Here is a 13344-nt window from a genome sequence, read left to right on the forward strand (position 1 = left end):
ATGTGTGTGACTTGTATCTGTGCACGATTTAAGTCTTTCCTTTCTGTCTCTACTTTTTTTGAACAAGTAGGAACATCCACAAGTAGAGGAAACACAGTTTTTTTTTAAGATTTTTTTTTTTAATTTTGGAAAGAGAGAGCATGAGCAAGTGGAGGAGAGGAGAGAGGGAGAGAGAGAATCTCAAGCGGGCTCCTCACCACACCCAGCGTGGAACGCAGTGGAGAGCTCGCTCTCACCATCCTGAGATCATGACCTGCGTGCAAACCAGGAGTTCAGCACTTAACCGACCAAGCCACCCATGTGCTCAGAGGAAACACAGTTTTTTAGGGCAATTTAATTTCTGCAAAAGTAACCTAGGCATGAAATCTTATCTGAAAGCTCTCTATAAAACAGATAAAATGGAGCTTGGGTAAGGGGCCTGGGGTTTCCACCATTCTGTCCCTCAAGTGTCATTTACACTGTGACCTGTGAACAGCACTCCCAACTCTTTGGAAGGAGTGACCCCCGAGCTGTGCACTGAAACTGAAATGTACTCCCTGGCACCTCCATGAGCTGCTCCAACTCTGTACCATTGGTGATTTATTAGAACTGCTTGTTCTTTCCTAGTTTGCTTGTTTCTCTTAAATAGTTTAATGGTACCACATACTGGATTCCCAAAGAATATTCAGAACTCTGCACCACACATTCTCTCTGAAACCAAAGGGAGAGAAGCTCACGGTTAGGGGATTCTGAAGCAACACGTGTTTGGAACCAGGATATGCACCAGAAGTATTTCCTTGAGGGCATTCCATTTTTAAGCAATGTGAGCCAGCTGTGGGCACATTTCTCAAGGATTAGGACTATCTTTGGGTATACTCTGATACCTGAGGTCAAGATGAGCTAGAATATTTATTCAATCCCTGGCATGTGGTGCCTTTCCTGCTGATACTTTGTAAACCATGGATTTTATTAGGAAGTTACATAGGCGCCTGGGTGGCTTAGTTGGTTAGCATCTGGCTTCGGCTCAGGTCATGATCTTATGGTTCATGGGTTCGAGCCCCATGTCGGGCTCTGTGCTGACAGCTAGCTCAGAGCCTGGAGCCTGCTTCAGATTCTGTGTTTCCCTCTCTCTCTGACCCTCCCTGGCTCATGCTGCCTCTCTGTCTCTCAAAAATAAATAAAAAACAGAAGAAAAAAGTTACAGAAAAATTTTCTTGAATAACCAGGTTCCCCTATATGTGCTCACGGATGCGTACTCAGTGGAACGTCAGTCCCGAGAATGTAAAATCCTTTTTACACAATTAGATTGTACACTTCATACATACTAATAAGGTGTGGGTACGGAATGTTTATCTTTTTCCAGAGGATTGTAAATTCTTTTGGCAGGTACTGTCTCTTTCTATTTCGCTGTGTAATATGTGCCCAGAGGCAACTGCTCGTTGCCACAGTGCATCCTCCAAACAAGTGAAATCCATGAGGTCAAAGAACGTCCTGAAATGGGTGTCTTAAATACGTTGCATTTTCCCTTGCTGGTAGATGCACCAACTACTTGGTGGCTGTCCTTCGGCAGCTCTTACATTTATCATGTTGGTTTTCCAGATAGACTGTTGATTTTACGATCATTTAAAGAAAAACTGAAAATTGGTAAAGTACAGAATGCTGTAGTTGGCTTTTGATTTGGGATAGAAACTTATATGGCTAATGGGAGAGCCAAATTTCAATTTTTTTAAGTGTTTCTGTATTTTTGAGAGAGAGAGAGAGAGAGAGAGAGAGAGAGCAAGCGAGCAGGTGCCTAAGTGGGGGAGGGACATAGAGAGAGACAGGTAGACACAGAATCTGAAGTAGGCTCTAGGTCTCTGAGCTGTGAGCACAGAGCTGGACACACAGGGGTCGAACCCATGAACCACGAGGTCATGATCTGAGCTGATGTCAGACGCTTAACTGACTGAGCCACTATGCCACCCCTGTGAGAGCCAAATTTTCATTTTCAACTGCAATTGGCAATATTTTGAGGTCCGGAAGATATTCCTACGCTGTCAGTGTATTTGGTTTTCCCTTTGCTTGTTTTACTTTTGGCCATCTTATTGTATCTTTGAACTGAAGTAAAGGTCTTCATTACTAGTTCCTTTGATGTTTCCAACCCAGTGTAGATCAGGCAGTTGAATGACAGGTCATACCTTTGGAGTCAGATTGCTGGATCAGTGTGCTCTCAGCTGATTCTTTTTTTTTTTTTAATGGAAATGGACATAGATTTTTTTTTAAATGCATTTATTTAAGTTAACAAATATTGGTCACCTACATGCATCAGGAGTTGGCCTAGGTACTGGATACTATTTTATTTTATTTTTATTAATGGTTTATTGCAAAGTTGGTTTCCACTTAACACCCAGTGCTCTTCCCCACAAGTGCCCTCTTCCATGTTCCACTCTCCTACTCCCCCATCAGCCCTCAGTTAGTTTTCTGTATTCAAGAGTCTCTCATGGTTTGCCTCCCTCCCTCTTCCCAACTATTTTTCCCCTTCCCCTCCCCCATGGTCCTCTGCTGTTTCTCCTGTTAGACCTATGAGTGAAAGCATATGGTATCTGTCCTTCTCTGACTGACTTATTTCACTTAGCATGACTCCCTCGAGGTCCATCCACTTTCCTACAAATGGCCATATGTCATTCTTTCTCATTGCCATGTAGTACTCCATCGTGTATATATACCACATCTTCTTGATCCACTCATCAGGTGATGGACATTTAGGCTCTTTCCGTGAAAGCAGGAAACAGCCTCCTTGACTTCAATCACAGCAGTTTCCAACTCGACACATCTCAGCCTATTCTCAATCTCAGGAGGGGAGTAGTTCTGGGTTATAGAGAGAAGGAGAAGTAGAAGAAAAACTTCTGTGAATCTGCATTCTGAACCCAGTGGCCCGTGTGACTGACCCATATGCCGTCTGCAAGCGGTCGGCGCTGTTCTGTGGATACCTAAGTTGACATCCACCAGTGTAGCTGTATCGTATTTTTTTTGGTCATCGCTACAAATTTGAAAGCAATGGTATGCTTTCCCCTCTCACGGTTTAGTAATAATGCTCCATAATTGTCTGCTCGGCCTCCAGGGCTGGCCCCTCACCGCTGTGGTGCGGACCGAGTGCTTACTACGGGCAGTACGTCAATTTGACGCGCTGGTTATTTGCTTCCCTCACTCCGCTAACCGCAGTGGCTCTCAGCCCTTACATGTGAAGCCAGGAGAGGTGATTTTAAGTGAAAATGAATATTAATAATCTATCACATAGGTGGCTGCTGGCTGTAATTCATTCTGACTAGTGCTGGCGAGGACTCTGAACACACGCCTGAGAGTCTCAGGCACATGACCGACTCCATCACACGGACGCAGCCGAGCACAACTGCGTCGTGGCGAGCATCGGTGTGTGTCTGCCCGCATCCATTTCAGGAGCAGCATTTTCTTATCTCTGGTATCACCAAAGATAAGCATGCCACCGTGGTTCTGTCACAGGGATCGACTTCTGGGCACGGCGGTATTGGACGTGTACCATGAGAGCCAAGAGGTTTTAAATAAAGGCCTGATGATTGTAGATATTATCTTCATTTTGAGGATGAGTGGTTTGGAAGCTGTGTGGAAATAGTGCATGCCATTGTATATATATATACACATACATATATAAATATATAATTATGTATTCTATTATTATATTATACATTTATAATATATAATGGCAATGGCCTATATTATATATTATATAATATATTTTACATGTACATATATATATTTATTGTATATTTATATGTTTGTCTGTGTGTATGCACATGTATCAAAACTGCATATTTGGGGGCGCTTGGGTGGCTCAGTTGGTTAAGCATCTGACTTCAGCTCAGGTCATGATCTCCCGGTTCTTGGGTTCAAGCCCTGTGTTGGGCTCTATGCTGACAGCTCAGAGCCTGCAGCCTGCTTCTGATTCTGTGTCTCCCTCTTTCTCTCTGCCCCTCCCTGGCTTGTCCTCACTCACTCTCTCAAAAATAAATAAATGAACTTTAAAAAAGAATTACATGTTTGGAAAAAAAGCACATGCTTTTTTTGGCTTTTCTTTCCCCATCAGAGGGCAGGAAAGAAAAGTGGGAGCTTGTTCCCCTTATGAGCAAAGAGACACAGTCCATGGTGATGGGGCTCTCATTGGGGAAGTGAATCCTAGATGAGCTGGGAAAGGTGCTTCCAGAAGATCTGGAAGAGGGGAGGGCAGGGACAGGTCTAGTCTTGCAGAGTCTCATGTCCCCAGGGAAGCCTCCTCTCCTGTCTCTTTTGTGCCAAAGTTGGCAATTGTTTTTCTTTGAGGTGAGAAGGAAGTGTGTGGAACAGAAAAAAAAATAGTGCAAGGGAGGTACGAGGAACAGGGGGACCTGTGAAGGTAAATCTCTGCAGGTTGTTAAAGGCCCAAGGAAATCCCCCAGGAGCACTGGTGCTGAGTTTGTCTGCTGGACAGCTGGAGGCCTGAGGGGATTGCAGCCCTCTGCCATAGAGCGGGGGGCAATGACAACACAAATGACGGAGGCAGCAGCGGAGACCCGTACGGGCCGCTGAAACTTACAGGACCGTCTCTAGGAGGAGGCTGCTGTGGTTAGCATTGGACATGCGTGATCCTGTTCAATAATACAGTCACCACAGAAAGATGGTATTATCCCATGTTACAAATGAGGAGACTGAAGTGGATGGACGTTAAATTGCTCACTTAAGGTCGTACAAGTAGTAATAACAATAATTTAAATTTAATCAAAAAGGAGCCAAATTGCTTTAAGGTGTTTGTAGCTCTATAGTTGTTCCTTTTTTTTTTAAATTTTTTCCTGGAGGAATAAAGCAATTGATTCTCAGTTTCAGCTGTGCTTTCGGGTCGTTCGGGGAACTTGAAAAACTCATGGCTGATTCCCCCCCCCGTCATTCTTTAATTCATCTGAGGTGTGACTAAGAGTTTGATGAGCTTCCGGGAGATGCTGACGTGACGGGCGGTGTCCAACACCCCTGTTCTGAAGCAGGTCCTCTTCTGTTTTGCTCTAGACGTTCATTTGATGCCATCACTTAATTTAATCCTGACTGTGCACATTTTATTTATTGTCCAATAACGTGTCTTGTCTGGCCCTCCAAGCAGAACATAGACTCCATTTCTGTATCCTCAGCGCCTAGTTTAGTGCTACATAAATGGAAATGAGTTAAGTGTCCTCTCTTTGTGAAAATTGTTTACCACCAGTCAGAAAGTATCCATGCATCATTTGTTTTAAAGTTTATTTATTTTGAAAGAGAGAGTGCAAGAGCAGGGGAGGGGTGGAGAGAGAGGGAGAGAGAGACAGTCCCAAGTAGGCTGGGCTGTCAGCCCAGAGCCTGATGTGGGGTTCGAGCCCACGAACCGTGAGGTCATGCCACGAACCAAAGTTGGACGCTTCACCAGCGAGCCACCCAGGCGCCTCTCCCTGCTTCAGTTTCTTTTTTTTTTAATTTTTAAAAATTTTTTAATGTTTTTTATTTATTTTTGAGAACAGAGAGAGACAGCGTGAGCAGGGAAGGGTCAGAGAGAGAGGGAGACACAGAAACCGAAAACAGGCTCCAGGCTCTGAGTTGGTTGTCAGCACACAGCCTGGCATGGGACTCGAACCCACAAACGTGAGGTCATGACCTGAGCCGAAGCCGGAGGCTTGACCGACTGAGTCACCCATGCTTCAGTGTTTTAAAGCCACCATTTAACACTTTTATTGAAATAGTAATTTACTTAAAGGTGTAAGGGGTGCTGGCAATTTCTCCTTATATGTGACCGTATGAGATAGTCAGAGGGAGGAGAAGATGAGGAGGAAGAGAAGGACCAGGAGACCAGTGAGGTCAGTGGTGTGGAGCTGTGTTCCTGAGGGGGCATCCATTATAAATGAGATGAGAAGTGGGTTTCTATTTGGTTTCAGATGACATTTTAAATTTCAACCTAATATTTGACTCGTACTCTTACAGTCAGTGTAAATAAGAAACCTCAATGGATTCTGCAGGATGGGTGAGGACAGGGTGGACAGGGAAACCTCGGTTTACCCAGCCCTGCAGGGACAGAAATCCGCCTTCACCTGGTGCAAGCCGGTGGGGGCTGGCCTGGGCTGGGCTGTGCCGAAGCACCGATCTCCCGTGTCTACTCTAGTTCTGGGCCAGGTGATTAATCCAACCAAAAGGCATCTTTCAACCTCGAGAATAATTCAGGCCCCAACAGCTCATCAATCTGCTATTGCTCTGCAGAGCAAAAAATTTAACACCTAATAAATAATTTCTCCCTGCCTCAAAAGGAATGAAAATTTCTTTGTAAGAATATTTCCGATTTTAAAGGTAACCTTCATCACACCATTAATGCTTGATCAGGCCCTTAATTTGAAATCCAAATAATGAAGATTTAAACTGAAATCCTACTCATAAAATGAAATGATTAACTTAGTAAGTTGTGATTTCTGCGTGGAGTTCCAATACTGTCAGAGAGAGGATGTGGAGGAGGAACTGGAAGGGAAGCTGAGTGGGAAGCACATTGAATCAGGGTATGTGTTTATTTAATTTGTGTCCTGGACTATTTTAAATTTTACTTAATAGGCCTTTTAATATTTAGTATGTACCAGGCACTATTACGAGCACAATACAAATGTTAACTCATTAAGTCATCATGTCAGCTCTATGAAATAGATATTATTGGTATCATTCCTGTTTTATAAATCAGAAGCCAAGGCACAGAAAGGTTAAGTGACTTGTTGAAGATCACACAGCGCATGAGTGATACAGCCAGGACTCAGACCTCAGTTGTCTGGCTACGGAGCCTGTGTACCCACCTACTGTGTATATTGCCTCTCTAGGAAAACGCCTCCCAGATTCCCATGCTCTCCTGTTTAAGCTGAGACATTGCATCCTATGGAAAAAGGCCATTCTTGTGGGTTCAGTTGAAAATGTCCCATATGCAAGATGAAATCTGTAAGATGTTCCACAGTGACGGCTGGCACCCTTGGTTCATTCTGAAGGAATGGCCATCCTGGCTGTCACACATGCCCTCATCAGATCAGCCCTCCCGTCCCTGGTAGGAGTGGTGAAGACCAGAGAGGCAAACTCAAACTTTGGTTTGCAGAGATGCTAAAAGAGAAAGAAAACATGTATGTGATGGATACAGAAAAACTATCCTTTAGGAAGTGGGCTGAGCGATGTAGCAAGTTAGACACTCAGGTTTCCTTCTATATTTTCCATGCTGCAGAGGTTTTTCTTTCTTTTTCAAAACTGTGTGCAGGTGTTAGTTTCATAATGGTTTCAGTAAAGAGGGCTGTCACTCTGTGTATGTGTCAACATGGGTAGGACTAGAGTCATAGAAACTAGGTAGCCTTTGCAGTGATACATGTAGAAATTGTGAGCGTCTGAGCAGAGAGAAAGCTGGTGAGGACAGGAGGGTTTTGGAATTCGGGGCTGTTAGGAAGACGTAGCCTTGAGTCCTTGGTGACCTGCGAAGTCTACCTCATCGAGCTACACGCCTGCTGATATGACCGTGAAGTGCATCTGGGAGGTGTAAGAGCTAGTGATGATAGCTCAGATGGAGGCTGCAGAGGTTCTGGAGAGCGGGGCACACACAGGTTAGGATTCATGACATCTGCGTGCCCATTGGCATCTGCAAAAGTGAGAGACCCAAGTGGCATTGCTACTTGATACACATACACTTGTTTGGACTGTGAACACTGGGCAGACCTTATTTTGATAACTCACTGGTAGGAAACGTCCATGGGAGGTAGTCCGTGCCTGTCCAAGTTGACCGACGTTTTTGTTTATGGACACGTCTTGAAGTCTAATAGGAGAATTAGGTGTCATGAATTAACATACATATGATAAGTAAGTTTCTAAAGGTCTGGTTAATCAGATCATGACAGAGTTAAATGAATAAATTTAAACCCTTATTAATGTTTCTAATGCTAAGCGTTTACAGGCAAAATCAATATTTTTCTCAGAGTAGTAACTCTAGGTACTGAATTATATCATTTAAGCATAAAACTTTCTGTGTGAATATGCATTGGGAAATGATTTCACATCTAACTTTTCATTTAGGAAAAGTGCAAAAGTTAAAGGGTTTGCAGAACCACCCACAGCAACATATTATTTTATGTAGAAATATTTTTCTCAATAATTATTATGCATTTAAAACATTGTAAAAGTATGAATTCCGTAACACTATGAATTCTAAGAAGGCAAGAAAAAAAATTTTTTTAAGGAGATGGGCTTTTGGGGCACCTGGGTGGCTCAGTTGGTTGAATGTCCCACTTTGGCTCAGGTCATGATCTTATGGTTCATGAATTCAAGCCCCATGTACAGCTCTGCACTGACAGCTCAGAACCTGGAGCCCGCTTCAGATTCTGTGTCTCCCTCTCTCTCTGTCCCTCCCCTGCTCACGCTCTGTCTCTCTCAAAAATAAACAAACATTAAAAAAATAAATGAGATAGGCTTTCTTGTTTATTTTTTTATTTTAATGTCCATCTATTTATTTTAAGAGAGAGAGAGCAGAGAGGAGGGGCAGGGAGGGAGGGAGGGAGAGAGAGAGAGAGAGAGAGAGAATAGAATCGAATCCCAAGCGGACTCCATGCTGAAGCCTGGCAGTGTGGAGCCCAACTTGGGGCTCAATCTCACAAAACTGAGCCAAAATCAAGAGTCAGACGCTTAACCAACTGAGCCACCCAGGCACCAAGAGAAAAATAATTGTTCATCAAATGTTGGATTTAACATTTATTCTAACTAGAAATTTATTTTAGAATTATTCAAGTATGATAGCTTTGGGATGCATCATGTAAATAACATGTCAGTATTAATAAGCGTATCCTTTGACAGTGGAGTTTAACCATTTTGTTCTTTCCATTCTTTGTTTCCCTACGTATATCTAAAGCCTGTGTTCTCTCTGCCTTTGGGTAAAGAGGAATTTGGAAAGTTTGTTGAGTTTGTTTAGACTGTGAGCTCTAGCAACAGGTTGCGTAGATTCTAGCCCCAGCTCCAGTATGTATTAGGTGCACTGCCTTTGGGAAATTATGTGTTTTTTATGTGCCTCAGTTCCCTAATCTATAAAAGGGGAATAAAAATTGTAACAATCTCCATAGATCTGAGAATTCCATGAGTAATCAGGGCAATAATATATATAGCAATTATATATATGTATATAGCAATATATAGCAATATAAAGCAATTAGGGCAATGCCTAAATATATATGTTCAGCTAACATCAGATATGATTATTCATCAACATCTAATGAATCATAACAGCTTTTGACCAATAATAATCTCTCAACATCTTTGATTCAAGATCTTGGAATCATGTGCTATTAAGGCCTATCATGAAAGACTACAGAGAGAATAGCAACTCACCCTTGCTGAGTGTTTACTGTGTGTCAGGCTCTTTTCTAGGTATTTCACATGCACTTTTTGGTACGTGTCAAGAAATAAAGAATAAAAAGGAATTAACAGGCATAGAAAAAGTGTCATAGGTAGACGTAATGGAGAATTTTCTCTAAACCTAAAAGATCCCCTCGGTCGGCATGAGAGACCTTGGGTCCTGGAGGAGAATGGCCTTGGGTCCAGCTTCTCAGCAGCGCAGCCCCAAGAGACACGGTTGATTCTTTTTTCTGGGCCCATGAGATCATAGGCACTTTTGTAAAGGTTCCGGAACAAAGATTTCTGTTGTGGAAACCTGAAAGGAGGAAGGAGCTTCCAAGTAGGGTCGCTGTTGCACTCCTGTTGTACTGCAGACTGGACAGCTGTCACTAGAGGGCGCACCGCCCACGTTTGCGCACCAGGATCAGGCCGGCTCTCCTGTACGTGGACCTCCGGGAAGATTTCATTTAGAAATCTAAGGCAGCCCTTCCATCAGGAGAGGTACCTGCCCAGTAAAGAGACTGCCCCATTCCGGGCGTACATCCATCCTCTTCCCACACGCTCCAGCACATCCCGACCAGAAAGGGTGGAGTTGCCGCCATCACTCAGACGGGTGGGCTGTGTTATTTGGGGCTGCACTGAAGCCGCTTCAAACCCGGAGCTCAGACATCAGTTAATGATCCCTACCTACACTGCCTTAATATTTGATTTACATTTATGCTTATCTCAGAGACTTTTAAAAAGTATACTCTGTCCTATAGCAAGACAGACGGGGAAGATTCTATACTTAGATTTCTCTAACTCCCGTGTGAACCTAGGCAAATCGTTTCAGATGACTTGTTTTCTTCATCTTGAAGAATCAAGGGTTTGGATTATAAGATGATGTTACAAATTTTTACCAGTTACGAATCCTCTGTGACTCAGAACTCAATTGGATGATTTTGAATTCTTAGAGAAGATCAGGCTTATTTTGGAAGCAGGACTGTAATGTAGGGCCGTGCTTTGCAGAATGACAAGGATGAGGGTTGATGAAAGGAGAGCAGCAGACTTTGGGAACAGGGCCAACGCGCTGGCCGGGAAGGAACAAACCATAGTCTGGAGAATGGGAACATGATGGTAACTGCTGCAGAGAGTGACTAAGGGCCCTACCCTCTGGTGACGTCAGGCAGGCACTTGGAAGTCATTGTGCTTTGGGTAGATTCGCGGGATGATTTTTTGTTTGTTTGTGGACAATACAGTTATGGCTTCTTTCTGATTTCCTCAGGTTATTTGATTTTCTTAAACAAAGAACTTGAAACGATAGAAAACTGTGCATGGGGTACCTGGACCAAAGGAAAAAGATAGGACGAGTTGGCAGAAGCAGTCTCTTCGCTTTCTGGTCCCCAGTGCTCGGCTCCGGATGGAGTCTGCCACAAATGCAGATTCTTTAGGGAGGGATGTGGCGTAGAGAGAAGAGAGATTAATCACTCCTCGTGGACCAGGGTTGTAGCTGTGTGAGTGGCACGGAACTGTGACCTTGAAGAGAACCAAGGAGTAGAAATAAGCCTCCGGGGATAGGCGTCTTGCCAGCTGGAGGCACGTGGCTCTCCGGGCGTCCCTGCTTCGGAGTCGAGCCCTCTCCTCCCAGGCGTCAAAGGTGCGGGTTTGTCTCTCCTTGGTTTGCTTCTTCCTCAGACTCATGAATGGACAGCGCATCTAATTACTTTCTCTAATACAAGGATACATTTTTTTGAGGAATTTAAAAAGGACCTTTGTGGAGGGGGCTGGTCTCAGCATTTATCTTTTGATATATAACACTTTTTAGATTTTCATGTTGTTGTAGAGGTTTTTTTTTTTAATAAAAACTGGAGATAAAAATATCTGCAGAGAAGCTGAACTCTCTTATTTATTTATGTATTTATTTGAATGTTTTCTTTATTTTTGAAAGAGAGAGAAAACCAGACTGTGAGCAGGGGAGGAGGGGAGAGAGAGGGAGACACAGAATCCAAAGCAGGCCTCAGGCTCTGAGCTGTCAGCACAGAGCTCACGCCGGGGCTCAAACCCATGTGCTATGAGATCATGACCTGAGTGAAGTCAAAGGTTTAAACCACTGAGCTACCCAGGCACCCCAGAAATCTCTTTTGTAAAAAATTTTCTTCCTCTATGTACTTAGGTCCAAATAATATGTATTTATACCCAACAACTTAATAGCCATTTGAAAAAAATAATATACATGAATTAAAAAATTTTTAAACATTCTTAAAAACTTTTTTTTTTTTTAACATTTTTGTTCACTTTTTTGAGAGACAGAGTGTGATCAGGGGAAGGGCAGAGAGAGAGAGGGAGACACAGAATCTGAAGCAGACTCCAGGCTCTGAGCTGTCAACCCAGAGCCCAATGTGGAGCTTGAACCCATGAACCATGACATGACCTGAGCCAAAGTTGGATGTTCAACCAACCGGGCCACCCAGGTGCCCCCTCCCCCCCAATTAAAAAAAGTTCTTAAAAAACAACAATTACTTACTAATGGGATATGTGTATCTGTTTGGCAATTCCCAGTCTCTGAAACTTTGGAATCAGACTTCCACTTGCATTTGGATTTTCATGAAATACTTGCTGTTTATCTTAGCAACTGCCCAAAACTTAGCTGTGCAAAGATGTGACCATCATCAAAAGGAATAATATAGTGTGACCTACTGTCAAAACTATGCACTGTCTCAAGCTAGGAGTTTGTGCTGTGTCTGAAAGATATCAAATATCGTAATGTTTGTCTCAAAACTTTAAAACACTTGAGATCACCGTGGTGTCCGAGGGTACCTTGGTGCACAGTTTGGGAACTGGGACTCTAAGGTTAGATGGTGGAGCTCAAAAGGTGAAATTTAAAGCAATTCCACCAGTGTAGAGAGTGAAACAACTGACAACTCCTCCATTGCCTGTCACTCTCCAGATGGTGGGAAGTTGAGAAATTACGATTTGAGCAACGAAGAAGGCAGGTGCGATGCTAGCAGGGGGAAAGGACGATGGCTCTCTTGGGAAGGGCTGAGGAAACATATCTTGGCTTATTCTGACTTAAGGAATACAGTGAAGGTCCTAGAGAGGATAAAAAAATTAAAAAAAATTTTTTTTCTTTTATTGTTTATTGTCAAGTTGGTTTCCATATAACACCCAGTGCTCTTCCCCACAAGTGCCCTCCTCCATGCCTATCACCCCCTTCCCCTTTCCCCCTCCCCCATCAGCTCTCAGTTTATTCTCAGTATTCAAGAGTCTCTCATGGTTTGCCTCCTTCCCTCTTCCCAACTATTTTTCCCCTTCCCCTCCCCTATGGTCCTCTGCTGTTTCTCCTGTTAGACCTATGAGTGACAACATATGGTATCTGTCCTTCTCTGCCTGACTTATTTCACTTAGCATGACACCCTCGAGGTCCACCCATGTTGCTACAAATGGCCATATGTCATTCTTTCTCATTGCCATGTAGTACTCCATCGTGTATATATAAACCACATCTTCTTGATCCATTCATCAGGTGATGGACATTTAGGCTCTTTCCATGATTTGGCTATTGTTGAAAGTGCCGCTACGAACATTGGGGTACATGTGCTCCTATGCATCAGCACTTCTGTATCCCTTGGGTAAATTCCTAGCAGTGCAATTGCTGGGTCATAAGGAAGTTCTATGGACAGTTTTTTGAGGAACCTCCACACTGTTTTCCAGAGCGGCTGCACCAGTTTACATTCCCACCAACAATGTAGGAGGGTGCCCGTCTCTCCACACCCCACCCTCGCCAGCATCTATAGTCTCCTGATTTGTTTATTATAACCACATAGAGAGGATAATTTTAACCTGCATCCTTTTTTCTTTTCTTTGCTATAATTTTTTAAATTTAAATTAAAGTCAGAGAACACACAGTGTAGTCTTGGCTTCAGGAGTAGAACCCATTGACTCATCTCTTACATATGATACCCAGTGCTCATCCCAAAAAGTGCCCTCCTTGATGCC

Source organism: Suricata suricatta, chromosome 6, assembly GCF_006229205.1.
Source record: "Suricata suricatta isolate VVHF042 chromosome 6, meerkat_22Aug2017_6uvM2_HiC, whole genome shotgun sequence".
Taxonomy (NCBI): Eukaryota; Metazoa; Chordata; class Mammalia; order Carnivora; family Herpestidae; genus Suricata; species Suricata suricatta.